Source organism: Aotus nancymaae, unplaced genomic scaffold (assembly GCF_030222135.1).
Source record: "Aotus nancymaae isolate 86718 unplaced genomic scaffold, 86718_ANA_hifiasm-v0.15.2.pri h1tg000059l, whole genome shotgun sequence".
Lineage (NCBI taxonomy): Eukaryota > Metazoa > Chordata > Mammalia > Primates > Aotidae > Aotus > Aotus nancymaae.
Window position 1 is genome coordinate 35961676 of NW_026988473.1, and position 14376 is coordinate 35976051.

The 14376-nt window shown below is 35.2% G+C and overlaps 1 protein-coding gene across 3 annotated transcripts in view; it reads right to left on the reverse strand.

Annotated features, from left to right (window-relative positions):
• LUZP2 (leucine zipper protein 2) overlaps window positions 1-14376 on the reverse strand; it is a 548899-nt gene that overhangs the window by 231911 nt on the left and 302612 nt on the right. The gene's annotated exons all lie outside the window — the stretch shown is intronic.

The following is a 14376-nucleotide window of genomic DNA, read 5'->3' on the forward strand; positions in this document are numbered from 1 at the left end:
GGTGCCTGGCCACTGCCAATTAAGCTTTTTTTTTACAAGACAGACCCATGCATTTCTTAATTCACTGCAAGCTTTTAGACTGATCTGTCTTTTCAATAAATAAGGATCTCAAGGTGATGCTGAACATCATTGAGGTATTCATAAAAATATAGACAAAAATGTTTGTTGTGTACAATTTTATGTTTCCATCAAATATCATTCTTCAATGCATCGTCATACCATAACATTAAAAAAACATATTTTATATATTTCTACCATCGAATGCCATAAGAACAGGGTCTAATATGCATTATTTTTTATGCCCAGGAGAGAGACTGATGAAACCCAACAGCCCATATTGTCTATGAAATAATTCTTCAATCATAGGGTGAGATGGCAAATGATCACTTTATCTTCCTTCAACCACCTTTTTCATTTGTTTTACATAGTTTCTCAGGCTCACATATTCAATTGAATTTTTTCCACCCTCTGGCTGTTCCTTCTTAGTTTCCTTGGCTCCATTGCCTGACCTTTGAAGACCAGGGTAGCCCTTGGATTTCTTCTGTGTTTTATCTGTACTTACTTTCTACAGATAGTCTTATCTAATCTAGGTAGGACACGGTAGTCCTTTGAGCTAGAGTAAAATGCCTTAGATGGGAAGAAAAAAATGTTGCATACTGAATATATTTTAAAGGTAGAGCAGCAGAATTTCCAGAAAGATAGAATATGGGATATGCCTCAGAGAACCATCAAGATTGAAAAACTACCCATTGGATACTATGTTTATTACATGGGTGATAAAATAATCTATACATCAAACCTCTGCAACACACAATTTACCTATATAACAAACCTGCACGTTTCTGCACTCCTGAAACTAAAATAAAAGTTAAAAAAAAAGGATTACTTCATGATTTTGGGCTGAACAAGAAAGAGGATAAAGTTGACATTAACTATGTCAGATAAGGCAGTGATTGGCAAATCTGTGCTAGAAGCAATATCCGAAACTCAGTTTGGATATTTTACATTCAGAGGCCATTAAGGGTGGCTCAGTGTATTAGTGTTAAATTTAAAAAGCAAAACCAGTACAAGTGATATGGAATATGGAATGTAATGTACCTTTCAGCATTCTGAGGGGTAGCAGAGAAATCTATGGAAGTCTATCACTTCTGAATCTGGTGGTTCACCTCAAATCACAGTAGGGTAGCAGGGCTAGCAGTCAGTAAGAAAAACTGGAAGTGAAACAGAGTGAAGCAAAGATAAAATAGAACCTTCAATACCAACCTGAAGGCTATGAAAACAAACTGGAATACGTGAACAAACTGAGGCCCATGTTTATTTCTTATTTTCTGTAACCTCAACGGTGAGTGTGACCTGCAGCAGAAACTGATACTGTTTGTCCTGAACTCCCAATTCAGGACTCACAGAAGTTAAAGAGAAGACCTGATGGGAGTTACAGGAGCTATGACCTTGCTAGTGACCCATCTCAACAGTTTGAGGGCAAATCAGTGACACTGAGCATACACTGTAACAGGAACACTTGGAACGTCTTCAGAGCATAATGACTGCTGGTTTTCTCCAGACAGTCTCATGGCTTACCCTTCATTCCTTGTGACCTTATTTATTCCTCTGAGGACTTCCTAGATTATCTTTTTAAATTGTAACTCTGTTCTTGACATTAAATCCTTGTTTTCTGCTTTATTTTTGTCCATACCACCATTTATCTTATAACACACTATACACCTGTCTTACTTGTGTATCTTAACTTTTATCCCACCCACAAGAAAATAAGCTTTATGAGAGCAGGTACATTCCCTGTGCTGTTAAATATTGTTTCACATGATAGACAATATTTGTCAGACTGAATGAAAAAATACCAGCTTTGCAATTAAATAAAATGGCCTAATATATTAATCATGTTATGTGGAATACCCTCCAGAAAGAGTGGCTATTACCTTTGTATAGATCCTTGACAACAGTTGTGTTTATTTCTTCAATTAGGTTGAGCCATATGTAATTACTTATATTTTATTCTTTCTAACCTACAAAAATGGCAGTATTCTATGGCTCAATCTATATGCTAATTGTGACAGGAAAAATGCACAGTAATCTGGGTAAATACATGCATAAAATTGACCTGTACGTGTATGTATGTATGTATGTATGTACTGATTTCTTTAACTTCCTCAGATTTACAACTATAGTTCCCAATTCTGAAATCTACAAACTAAATGGATATCAGTAACTTCAGTAAAACAAACAAACAAAAAGAAGGCTGTTAATTACCTAGAACACAACTACTTGTAAACCTAACTGGTCCTCTGCAGTTATATGCAGATTGAATGCTGCTACTCAGCTACTCAGTCTTTTAGTGGGGAAAAACACATCTCTGGACTTCATTGTGCTTTTGCAGTATTACAAGAAGATGATTATTTAATAGCTATCTTTCTCTATTACAAAACTATAAAAAGAAAATTCTGGGTAATGTGCCAAGTATTTTTCAGCAGTGAGTAAGGTTTTCATTTATACTTTTGCATCATCATAATTCATTTGTACAGTGATCTCCTAAGCAAATCCAACCACTTCATAATGGAGCACACACACATACAAACACACACATGCATAAAGAAAAAAATGTATTTTATCCCTTTTTACAGATGAAAATAGGGGAAAATGTTATTTAAAAACATTTTTTAAATTATGGTTTAAAAACTCCCTCATTTTCAGAAAGCGAAATCTCACACACTTCTCTTCCATTATTCACTCCTTCCCTACGTACCTTAAGATTTGGCTATGCCATTCTTATGAAGCCCATTTCTCCATAAAGTATGTTTACACTAAGGCAAAGTGAGACTTGCACTTATAGGAGGTATGATGAAGGAGGAAACATGTCCTTGGAATCTGGGGTGGCAGATTTAGGCGAGATGCTGAAGTTGGAATAGAATGGGATGCTGAAAGAGTGTGCAGTAAAAAGGAAACTAACTCAATGATCACTTGTGACACTTCAACAAGTTTGTTTCCTCGGGAATTTTGCAAGATAGGGTTATCTCTGCCCACTCCACATTTGAATAACTTGAGATTAATAAAATTACCCAAGCTAATATACATTTTATTATTTACTTGTTAATTTATAGTTTTTGTTTTGGCAAAGTGATATGAAACAGTTTTAAAATCATACATTTAATCAATTATAGAGCTCACATTGAGATACAGATTTCTTTTATTATATATCAAACATTTCCACATTGGCAGGTAAGCCATGTCATACGTTCTCAATATGAAAACATGACAATGACCAGATAGTAATAGCATATTAACAATTTGTGTTTTCCAAATGAACTGACTTCATCTATCTTCCAAAAGAAACATAACTATAAATTATTTAAATGTTTAACTCTAATTTAAGCCACAGTAATTCTAAATTGATATAAACTATTTGTTTTTATATTTTAATTGTATTTGAAGAATTGTTTATATTATAGCTATTGCCATTTTATATAATGAATTACCTAATCTTGAAACACACACATAGAATTTAAACTAAAAATATTTTTCTTAATTTTAGAGTTGACAGCTGGGATTTGTTACATGTGACTCCAGTACACCAGGGGTTACGGGATATAGATATTTAACTACATGTTGAATAGTACAAAAGGTGGAGGACTAACCTGTATAGTAAACACAATTAAATTTTACAATTAGTGCATGGGCCAAATAGGTTTATTCCTGCAATGTGCCCTGTAAAGTAATACTACATAAGAACTTTAAATAAATCAAAGTATTAAAATTTTAACTTTATTATAGTTTATAACATTGGGCTTTGGAGTATGAAGCTGGATTCAAAAACTGTTTCTTCCATTCTACAGACTGGCAGAGAAAGGATTAAAATTTCTCAGCCTCATTTTATCAGATAACATCTACAGGAAAGGTTGTGTAAGTATTGGAATTTGCCGACCTTCAGAATCAAGTTCACTGCAAATCCAGTCAGAAGCTTAAATAAATGAAAAAAAACATGTTAGTGACCTTCACAGAAGTATGAGCTAAACTTTATTAGAATTTACACTGTCTAAAACCCAAAATATTATTTGAAGTTGTTGGGCTTAAGGACATGATGCTAGCACCTATATTGTTATCATCTGCTTAAATTGATTTTTTAAATTAACAACCAACTTGTCAATTTAAAATTGGAAGTGATCTTATAAGTGAAATTGCTATTTAACTCTAAAATATCGACTACTGTTTTTATTTCTGTTACTCTTATTTATATTTTATTTTCATTGTGATTCCTCTTTCATAATTCCTGGCAATTTGACAATGCAGAATGTAGGTCTCCTACAGAATCATACCCCAAAATAATTAAGAAATGACTTCAATTCTATTTGATTGTGATTGTTTTATTTCTCTTCTGATCTCAGTTCTATCACAGCTCAGAGCACAATACCCCCAAAATATGGTACTATGGCAACTGAGAAAGCCAAAGAACAAGATGGTCACCACGACCTTCCTCCACATTTTTATGGGAAGCGTGGTCATAAAAAAATTCTCTGATATAGCTTACCTGAAAGTAAGGACCCCTCATTCTAGAGGGGTCCTTTCCCTTACTTGGGAAGAATGAATGCTACACAGAAAGGCCAACATGAATCTGAATGAGCAAGACTTGCTGAATCTCTCCACACCCCCAATTGATTACCATAAGTTACACTCTCTTTTTTTGTCCAATCACATTTCTGCACAACTATTCATTGTTTGTGGAACCTGAGCACAAAATTACAGTTTTCCCTGGGTCTTTGGGTCTTCATTTCTGTAGCCTCCTGTGCTATGTATAACTTTGTCAAAATTTTTGTATGCTTTTCTATTGTTAACATGTCTTTTTAAAATGAGCTATGATCCTTGCAATAGGTGAGGAAAAGGTATTACTTTCCCCGCCCCCATTGTAATGGGCTATAATCAGAGGGTGCCATGATCTGAAGTATCTAGACCATATCTCTCCTTTTATATTTTTTTGTGCATATTCTTTGAGGGATAGTAAATAAATTGCTTTGCCCTCTCTGATGTGATTAATGAAAATGTTAATGAAGTCTATTTTATTTTCTAATTTTTTGATGTTGTATTTGTTGTCAACCCCTATCCTTCAACCAACTTATATGTGATTTTTTAGAAGACTATAAAAGGAGATTATTTTTATCAAAGTTATCCTTCTGAGGAGAGAACTAAGACTTTCAATAGTTAAAGATTGTCTGAGGTAAATTCTTCTGTATTCCAAAATTTTGTTTCAGGAAACAGAATAAAACCTGCTTTATCAACAGGATTCTAAATAATTGGGAACTACCTATTCGAGTCCACGTTGCCTTTCTTTACATGTAAGTCCAAGTTTACCTTCCCAATCTCCTTTTCCTTCACAGTAAGAGTTTTATTTTTATAAATAAATTACTACCAATATGAACTTAATGTTCCTCACTTATAAAAATAAGCAATTGGATTTTATTAGTGAATTCCACATAAAGCACTGATCATATACAATGCTCTAGTAATTTAAGGGTTGATGGTGAGTACAGTTTAGAAAAATGTGCACAATGTTGGTGATGCACTAATAAACAAGTTCTGGCAATAGTGAAGGCTAATCTGTAACGTATGCTAAATTCTGTGATGTAAATATTACCACAATGTTCGGTTTCAAGCTACCATCAACTTAACAACTGATTCACAAAATTTCTAAATATTTAACAGTTAACATTTACCGAGTGGTAAGAGCCAACTTCACTACATCACTGTATGTTCCTACCCTGAAGCTACACATTTAACAATGATAAAGTAAGAAAAGTCCTGGAGTGCAACCTGGCTTTTTATTCCCAAGATTTTTGACCATAAATACTTTTTATAAACTAACATTAATATAATATACTTTTGCAAGCAATATTGGTGGTCTCTACATAGCTTCCAACCCTAGTATTTCAACGCAAGTCAGGCCAACATCTCACTCCTGCATTTCTTTGCTACAGGCTTTCTGCCAAGACACACTTTTCTTGCTTATGTTGCAGGACAGAAATGTCATAGAATTAAAACTCCTGAAATAAGCCTTCAGTCAATATTTGAGAGAAGTCTTACAATGTCATCCAAAAGTTTCTACAGGATGATTAACCTCCATCATCCTTAACTGGCTGCCTTCCATTTCTTGTCTTACTTCTCCATTACTCTGCTGCCATGTGTTCCTCTTCCCAAACTACTTAGTTTTGACTTTTTTGTCTCAGGGTCTGCTTCAGTGGAAATCCAACCTAAAACAGTTAAGAAATGATGGGCTAGAAATCTCGATGACCACTTTAGGTTCTAATTTTCAAAGATTAAAATACTTCCAGGGATTATTTCTGACATTTTCAGGTTGAAAACCTTCAGTACCATTTATCATTATGCTTAGTTTATATAAGTCAACCAACAGATTTCTGCTGAACAAATTTTTAGAGCAAATCCAAGAGAATGTTGACAAAGGAAAGAACTTGACGTAAAGAAGGTGCTTCTGGCCAGGCACAGTGGTTTATGCCTATAATCCCAGCACTTTGGGAGACTAAGGCAGGCAGATCACTTGAGGTCAGGAGTTTGGGACCAGCCTGGCCAACACAGTGAAACCCTATGGTACGGTTTGGCTACCCAAATCTCATCTTGAATTGTAACTCTCACAATTCTCATGTGTCGTGGGAGGAACCCGGTGGGAAGTAATTGAATCATGTGGGTGGGTCTTTCCCATGCATTCTCATGATAGTCGCTAAGTCTCAGGAGATCTGATGGCTTTAAAAATTGCAGTTTGTCTGCACAAGCTCTCTGTCTTTGCCTGCCACCATCCACGTAAGATATGACTTGCTCATTCTTGCCTTCTGCCATGATTGTGAGGCCTCTCCAGCCAAGTAGAACTGTAAGTTGAATAAACCTCTTTTTCTTCTCAGTATTGGGTATGTCTTCATCAGCAGCATGGAAACAGACTAATACACCCTCTCTCTACTAAACATACAAAAAAAAAAAAAACAAATTAGCTGGGTGTGGTGGCACATCCCTGTAGTCCCAGATACTCAGGAGGCTGAAGAAGGAAAATTGATTGAACCCAGGAGGCAGAGGTTACAGAGAGCCAAGATTGTACCACTACACTCCAGCCTGGGCAACAGAGTGAGATTCTGTCTCCAAAAAAAAAAAAGAACGTTCTTCTCATAAGATTCAGGACATGCCACCCCAAAATATGTCACCTTGGCATCTGAAGAAACAGCAAGAGCAAGATCTCTCTGACCTTTACCCTCCCTTCTCCCCTGAAGCAGGCTATAAAAGAGTTTTCTGACCTTTCTCTGAAACAGGTCATGGGACTCATTTCAGAAGTAGCCCTCCTGCACCTATATTCCTATATGGTAAGTAGCCCTTCTATACCATATATTCCTATATGGAGGAAATGAACATCTTTATTTTCTAAGATACAGAGATGCTAAGATGAATCTGAAAAAAACAGGACTGTCTAAGTTTACCCCAGTTTGTTACCATTAAATCCTCTTTTGTCTTCCAGTAATATTTCTGCAGGACTATCCATACAAGTAAACAGACTTCTCTTTTTCTTTGGTTCTTTATTTATGAAGGCTCATGTGTCAGTAAAACGTATGTATTAAATAAATTGGTATGTTTTTCTCTTGTTAATCTGTCTTTTATTATAGGAGTCCCAGCCATGAACTTTGGTACGGGTTAGGAAAAGATACGTTTTGTCCCTTAAAATTTCAGTAATATTCCTACCTTTGGTAGAGTTTCAGAAACATAGGTTTTATCTAAGTGTCCTAGATGGCCACTGCCTCCTAAATTTGCCAATACTTGGCCTGTCTTTTTGTCTTATAATAAGACAAATGTATTTGGTCTTTATGCCTGATTCCTGGCACAGGGCATCTAAGAGATAAAGTAGTGTGAAAATTGAAAAAAATTGTAGGACATTCAGTGTCCGTAGAAAATTAGAGAATTGCTAGTGGAAAACCATGTGTTTGGTTTCATAAATGTTAGGAGTAAAGAAACAATTATTCCTAGTTGTTTTTCTGTTTTGTTTTTCCTTTATGGCATTTGCTTGTTTGTACTTTGGTTTCTTACTGCCTTATTCTAATCTCTTGATGTTCCTGGTTTGATCAATATCTAAGAAAAACTCACTTGCCGTTAAGTTCTTCCAATTCACCTTCAATGTTAGAAAGAAATACTTTTATATACATCTAATTATTATGCCACTTATTGATAAGTTACCATACACTGTGCTAGTCTTGTATATATTGTTTAATTTAATGCATATAAAAACAATTTGGGTTCAGACTGTGCTTGTCTTTTCATAACTGGCTTATTTAACTTAGCATAATGTTCTTAAAGTTCATGCTGTTGTAGCATAGGTCAGAATTCCTTTTCTATGAAGGCTGGATAATATTCCATTGTATGATACACCACATTTTGTCTATCCATTCATCTGTCAGTGGACACTTGGGTTGCTTTCACATTTTAGCTACTGTGAATAATGCTGCTATAAACATTGGTGTATGAATATCTTTCTGAGACTCTGCATGCAGAATATTTGGATCATTTGTAAATTCTATTTTTAGAATATTTTGCACAGCAGCTGTACCACTTTAGAGTGCGCATGGATTCCAATTTCCCCACATCCTGGCTAACACTTGCGATTTTATGTGTTTTCTATTGTCGCTTTTTGTTTTTGTGGTGTTTGTTGCTTGTTTAATGGGTGTGAAGTGGTATCTTATCATAGTTTTGATTTGCATTCCCCTAATGATAAGCATCTTCTCTTCAGGTACTTAGCTATTATATATCTTATTTTGGAAAATATCAATTCATGTCTTTTGCCCATTTTAAAATCAGATTTTGGTTGTTGAGTTTTAGAGATTTCTCTATATTCTGGATATTAACCTTATCAAACATGATTTGCAAATATTTTCTCCAATTCTGTGGGTTTCTTTTTTACTCTGTTATGTTGTCTTATATGAGGTATGTCTTAGGCTATTTTTAATGCTATAACAAATACCACAGACTGGGTAAATTACAAATAACGTAAAGTTATTTTTCACAGTTCTGGAAGCTGGGAAGTCTAAGGTAAAGGAGCCAGGAGATTCAGTGCCTGCTAAAAGAAGGAAAAAAGATGAGAACGCTCCCTTCAACTTTTTATATAAGAGAATTAATCCCATTCATGAGAGAGGAGTACTCATGACTTAATTACTGTCCAAAAAGCCCCAACTCATAAAACTATTATACTTGGTATTAATTTTCAACATATGAAATTTATAGAGACTCATACATTTAAGCCATAACAAGGTATATACAATAGTCAAAATCATAGAGACAAATAAAAAACTGGTGGCTGCCAGGGGCTTGAGGGAGATGGGGAATGGGGAGGTACTGTTTAATGGGCATAGAGTTTCAGTTTTACAAGATGAATGAAATGAGGAAAAGGAATGGTTGTGATGGGTTCACATTATGAGTATCTTTAATATTTATGAATTGTGAATTAAAAATGGTATACATGGTAAATTTTATCTTGTGTATTAGCAAATTTTTAAAATTAAAAAAAAGTGGCAGTGTTATCTGTTAAACCAGACCATAAAAACCCAACATAAATGTGTATATACAGTCACCAAAACTCATGTAGTAGAATGTTCATCGTGGCAGTATCTTTCATAGTCTCAAACTGGAAGCTACCCAAATACCTATCAACAGAGGAATGGGTAAATATAGCATACACACAGGATAAAGTGCTATACAACAAGGAGAACATGCAAACTATATCATAGCTAACCATATGGCTGGATCACACAAATACAAATGGTGGGTTAAAAGTGCCATATATAAAAGACTGCATGTTCTATAAGTCCAATAAATAAAAATCAAAATAGGCAAAACGAACTGTTAGAAGTAAAGATAGTGGTTATCTTTGGTGGGTAATGACTGGAGGGAGGATTATGGAGACTTCTGATTTTGGTAATGTAATAATGTTTGGTATATATGCTCATTACATGAGTGTACTCAGTTTCAGAAAATCATTTAACTTATGTACATATGTGTGCTATTCATATATGTATTTTATTCAAAAAAAATTTAGTTAAAATATTGGGATGGATATTATTAAACCCGTTTGCAAATGGGAAAACAGGCTCATAATTGTTTAGTAATTTTTTCAAAATTGGTACAGCTATTAAGTGGTAGAGCAGGGTATGTCCCTAAAATCTTGGATGCTGTCATTAGATTATACTATTCCTTATGTTAAAAAAAAAATAAAGTTAGGAAAATTTGGTCTACATACCATACTAGACTATTATTATATAAATGATAATACTATTAGACTATTATTGTCTAAATTCTTTTTTTTTTTTTTTTTTTTTCAGAGACGGGGTTTCACCATGTTAGCCAGGATGGTCTTGATCTCCTGACCTGGTGATCCGCCCACCTCAGCCTCCCAAAGTGCTGGGATTACAGTATTGTCTAAATCCTTATAAATTTTTTTAATAAACATTCAAGGTAGCATTTTCCTAATGTCCTTAGTGAAGCCACATTGAGTCGTGATAAGATTTTTCCTAGATCTTTTTCATTAACTGCATTTCCTTGGATCAATACTAAACATCATTAATAAAATAATAATCACAATAAAGTTGTAATATGTATTTCATAATGTTATTATAATATTCACATCTCTAAAATGGTTAACATGATTTCTTGAGAACACAATACATCACCAAAACCTGGAAATTATTATTATTGGTGAACATGTAACCACTGGAAAACCTGAATAAAATGTGTCTTTAATGGAGCATTTAGAAAGCTTTGAGAATGAATTGAGGGTTTGGGTTGCAGAGGCAGGCGGCTCTATTCCTAGAAAAGGGAGATGATATTCCCTCACTGACAATGGTTTTAAAATTTACCCCTGCTGAGAATATTTGTAGAAATTCTTTTATTGGCACCTTTTTAATGTGATGGGTTATACATTGATTCAGCAGGATCCATGTTCCTTTGTGGTATATGAACCCTCAGAGAAAATTGTTTTAAAAATTAAGGTCATCTTAGCAAATTTCCACTTTTGAGCCAAGCACAATTAAAAATGAAACAAAAACAGTCTTCATGATGTAACATGAAATGGAAGAGGTTTAGGGAGGTTAATCTACTCTGCATTTTTGCTACAAATTACAATAGTTTGTTCTGGTGGCAAATGCAAGTAGAATTCACAATAGCTTTTGGTCATATATTTGACACAAAAGTATATAAATAAAATAGGTTCCAATGAAACAAAAAAAAAATGCCATTTTCAGGGTTTTAGAAAAAATTCTAGGGAAAGCAAATGGAAAGGAAGAAGTTTATCTTTCTTATGATTTCTCTTTGAACCTGGGCTTGTAGTAAAATTTATATGATTTCCTAATGTGTTTAAACTAAAGTTCCAGAAAACAAATTCTGTTCAGTGCTGCTCAGTCTCTTATTAGACACAACAAATCAGAGATGCATGAGGAGGAAGAATGAGGATATGACCTAGAAAGCAAATCCACGTTCGCCCTCCCTGAGTCTTTTTTGAGTTAAATGACAGGCATGTGAATGCAACGTGGGAGGTTGACCTTGCATTCATTCTATCTCTGAACATGTTTATATAGAGAATTCAGTAACCTTTTCTCAGACTGTTGTCCTGCATCTAATCTGTTTTGCAATTCTTGATGGTGACAATGTCATATACTCAGGTGGTTTTGTTGACTCTGTCAAGTTGCAAGTTAGTGCTAAGCTACTTTACAGACACCGCAGTCCTACACAATGTAACACACAGTCTAGCATGGCAAGGCAAGAGAAGGGGGCCACAGAGTCTTTCACAAGATTTTCCCAACTAAGTCTTGCCAAGAATTCTGCAAGAGGGAAAGCTTATCCGTTATCACCTTCAGAGATTCACTTGTGTGTATAGAGAGTGTAGGAGAAGGGAAATGAAATATTCCCTCTTCCCAAGATCCAACTCTAAAGAGACAAGGGTGGGGGCAGGTGGATAGCAAATTATGGGGAGAAAGACAAAGGACAGAGACAACTGCTGAAATGCTCTAAAATGTAATTAAAGAGATCAAATCTACACTTTGCCTTGCTTTATTTCCAATGATGTTTAGTATTCTTTAGTCCTTTAGCTAAAAGACTTAAGCACTTGCGTTAAAATTATCATTTATTGCAGCAATCAATCAGCAAGATATGCTCAATGCCTAAACTTAAGGAAACATTAATTGTGATTAATTATTTCTGATAGAAAAAAATGCTACTACTAAAGTATTACTTTTGCATTCTAATAGTAATTTCCACTGTCAGGAACCAAAATCATTTCCCCATATTTAATTTAGTATCTACAACATAACTAGGAGATAGCTGTTATTATTTATCAACTTTTTTAGATCAGGAAACTGAGGCTCAAGATGCTAGGTGAGTTTGCTATAGCTATGAAGTTGGTGTTTAGCAGACCTAATACTTGAACTCACTTTTGCCACACCTAGAACCAGGAGCTAGAACCTCTCCAGGGAAAGAATGTGAAGTCAGATGTCCTGGCTTGAATTTAATAGCTGTAGAAATTATACCAGTTTCTTCCTCCTATGTGCTCCTCAATTTTCTCTCTATATTAAGGTAATACTTTCTTACCCAGGGGAATCCTTTGATAACTGAATAAGTGGATGACTACTCATCAGCATATAATGATTAATGTGCTACAACATCAAAAGTTTTATTTTGCATTACTTATTTTCATATGATGACAATGATGATGGAGGAACAGAAAGAGAAAATGACAGTGAAACACAGTGCTTCTAGTATAAAACAGCTTTCTCTACAGTGACTGAAGCTTCCACTACCATCATAAGACTGAGCTTGTAAATTTTGTGTGTCTCAAAAACTCCTTTTCTCTTAGGAGCAACGTTGAACACATAGTAAGGAAACTCACCCAGCCAAAATAAATCTAACAATTCTGTGAACGCCTTGCATTGGTGGCACTGCTTTGGTCACTACTGCCCACTGCTCACAGCATTGTTTCTACAGGAAATCCAATATTGAGCCCATTCCAAAAGCCAGACCTGCAGCTGCTCCTTTTCCTTATGTCAACTCTCCCACAATTCTCAGGGAATCTCTTCTCCCCTCTGAATGGCAAGCAGCAGGAAGGGGAAAGTTGAGTGTGAAGATAGACAGTCCTAGTCTCCTACGGCCTATACACCCATTCTGCACAGATAATTCTGTGCTTTCCATCTGATGTCTCTAGACTAAATGTCCCTTGTGCACTCTGATATTTGGTATTGCACACCTGACACATGGGAACTTAAGGGACTCCTCCCCCTTGTGGCAAAAATATATTGCTAGTTTTTCAAATTAAACTAACATCAAAGGATTGCACTGGCTCAGGCCTGTAATCCCAAAGACTTGGGAGGCTGAGGTGGAAGGATGGCCTGAGGCCAGGAATTAGAGACCACACTGAGCAACATAGTGTGCCTACATCTCTAAAAGCAATAAAGCATTAGGTTAGTGTGGTGCTGTGGGCCTGTAGTCCCAACTACTTGGGAGTGAGGTAGAAGAATCAAGGCTACAGTGAGCTATGATCTTGCCACTGAACTCCAACCTGGGCAAAAGAGTGAGACTCCACCTTCCAATAGATAAATACATAAATAAAAACAGTAACATGAAATAGAAGATGCCTCTAGCTTCAAAGAAAGTACCTAATTCTATTTCAAATTTTGAATAAACAAATGAATAAGCAAACAAACAAAAAATAATATCTGTGGATTTCACAGAGCATCAGAGCCAGAAAAAGACTTCTTTTTAATAACACAAAACAAAAGATAATTGAAACCAAACTCAATTATTACATATCTGAAAAAACTGTCCTGTTTTCAGGTCTTTTGACTTTGTATTTTTCTTAGTATCATGTCAGACACAGACTGTAATTATTTTCTCTCACAAATAGTGAAGGCTTTTAAATGTCTCAAAAACAGTAAATGAGGAAATCTTGCAACTTGATAAAGTGTACTCAACTTTTGTCCATTACCCTCATGAGCGTCTTGCCAGCAGATTCATAAAATAACTTTGTCAATAAATAGAACTCCTAAACTATGTCAGCTGTTTCATAGATGTTCTGGCATGAGTCCTAAAAGCTGTTATCTTAGCAACAGGAAATTGAGAGGCTAGTGACAAAATGTTTTTCCCCTAAGTTACGATGTATGAATAGATGAGGAGCATCTTTATTGTAGACTGGCAGGTTTATCACCAGGAGGCAGGTTCTCTGTGGTTTGAATCTGGTTTTGATACTTATTTGCTCTTCACCTTGTACATGATTCTTAAAGTCCTTGAGTTACAGTTTCTTCACATGTAAAATGGGAGGAAAAATTATGTCCCTTGCAAAACTGTTTCTAG